Genomic DNA, 2,426 nt, shown 5'->3' on the forward strand with positions numbered 1-2,426 from the left:
AGGGAGGGAGGGAGAGAGAGAGAGAGAGGGAGAGAGAGAGAGAGAGAGAGAGAGAGAGAGAGAGAGAGAGAGAGAGAGAGAGAGAACACAACTTTAGTGTGGAATTTTTTTATTTTTTTTTACGCGCACTAAAGAAACCAAGTTAATTCATTCTTTCATTCATCACAGTCAGTTCCAGTCTCCACACACCCACACACCCACGAACTACAGAAATGGGACAAAACTGCGTAGAACAGAGTCCGCACCGCCTGAAATTATCCCCCCTATCTTTTCCCCCTCCAAGACGTCAATTTCGATCCTATTAGTTTTTCTGTGCCTCCTCCTCCTCCTCCTCCTGCTATCTCTCTTGGGTTCCATTAATTTTGGATCCTTGGTCAGAGAGCGAGATACAAAATATGATAGGTCTTGGGTTTGTCACAGCTGTTTGGATAGGGCGGTTTTTTTTCGTTTTTTTGTTGTTGTTGTTGTTGTTGTTGTTCTTTTTTTTGCTGCCCCATCATCTGCACCGTTTCAGTGCCATTACTCTCACACCCCAGTACCACCTGCCGCATGTGAAGTCTCCCAACGACGGACCAGGCGCAGGAGGAAACCTTTCCCAACGGCTGTGAAGGGCGGAAGAAGATGACCAAAGGGCACGGGGAGCTCTTATCCTTGGCTGGAAGTCTTCCTAGGAGACGGAGTTCCGAAGAATAAAACCTGCACCTGCCGAGGCCGTCCTACACGTGGCTGTATCTGCACCTGTGGGACTGTGAGCGTCGGTAGGCGAGAGAGTGGGGAAGGGACTGCACAACTCCTCCTCACAAAAAAAAACAAAAGAAAAAAAAGTCACCTGTGCTGGTCAGGCACGCTTCCTGGGAAACTGATGCCCTTGACCGCTCTCACTGGAGGATGCTGTGCTCTAGTGGCATAAAGACGTTTGAAAACAAGAGAACGCTGGCCATTAAGGAGAAGCGTGAGCGAAGGAAGCAGGGCTCAACTTCTGGAGACGTTTTCCCTTCCAACACCTGTGGGAAGTGCTGCGCATCCAAAATCGGTCTCTTCTCCCATATGAGGACACACACCGACATATAAGCCTGCCTGCCTACTCATCCGTCGGACCGACGGGAGTTTCAGTTTCAGTTTCAGTAGCTCAAGGAGGCGTCACTGCGTTCGGACAAAACCATATACGCTACACCACATCTGCCAAGCAGATGCCTGACCAGCAGCGTAACCCAACGCGCTTAGTCAGGCCTTGAGAAAAAAAAACAAAAAACAAAAAAAACAAAAACAAAACAAAACAAAAACAAAAAAAAAAACCCCAAAAACGGGGGAATAAATAATAGATAAGCTTGCATAAATAAATAAATAAATAAATAAATAAATAAATAAATAATTATAATATAGAAAAGGTAGTAGTTATAATATTAGTAATACTAATAAAATGATAATAATAAAACATAAATAAATAAATAAGACAACAATGGTGATAAATAAGCGAATAAATGTAAAATATGAAGACACACATTCACACATACACCCACACATGCATAACAGAAATGCACCAAACATGCAGTTTCACATATATGAAAGCACAGTCAAATGCATATAAACGTACATGAGCTCCAACACACACACACACACACACACACGCGCGCATTACCGTGCACCTCCTCTAGCCCCCTCCTCCACACACTCATTTCTAGTCTAAGTATCGCAGCTTCCACGGCACACACACACACACACACACACACACACACACACACACAAACACACACTCACAGAGATGAACACTTACTTGTACAAGCACATATGAAAGCACAGTCAAATACATACGGGAGACTCCATCGTACTCTCACACCGGTCATTTAGATTCCCCCATACACGGCCACACCATGGTTCGTCCGTCACAGTTCCAGCAACGGCAGTCCGCAGGGAACCATCGATGTTAGGTCGCCAGGAGGCCACACACCAGAGGAGACCCTGCACTGGATAGGGCGTGGTTTGGTTTCCTTGCTCTGTGTGCGTTTGATTCCAACCTTTGGCATGTGTGGAGTGAAATTTTGCTGATGTTTGACATGCGCATGGACGAACGAAGATTATTGTGTGTGTGTGTGTGTGTGTGTGTGTGTGTGTGTGTGTGCGGGTGTGTGTGTGTGTGTGTGCGCGTGGGTGGTGGGGTATTCGTGGGAAGGGGTGGTATGTGATTCGAGTGACGGTAATTAGTTTGTATCACGTTGCAGTCTCCATTTCTGATTCCCCCCCATCCACCCCTCCACGGATTCATTTTCTGGTAGGAAACACACACACACACACACACACTACACACACACACACACACACACACACACACACACACACACACATTCCGCAACCCACCCCTACAAGAGAGAGGGGAAAGGGGGGAGGAGAGTGTGTGTGTGGGGGGGTTGAGTGACAGGTTTAGAGAG

This window comes from Babylonia areolata, chromosome 34, assembly GCF_041734735.1.
Source record: "Babylonia areolata isolate BAREFJ2019XMU chromosome 34, ASM4173473v1, whole genome shotgun sequence".
In the NCBI taxonomy this organism is placed as follows: domain Eukaryota; kingdom Metazoa; phylum Mollusca; class Gastropoda; order Neogastropoda; family Buccinidae; genus Babylonia; species Babylonia areolata.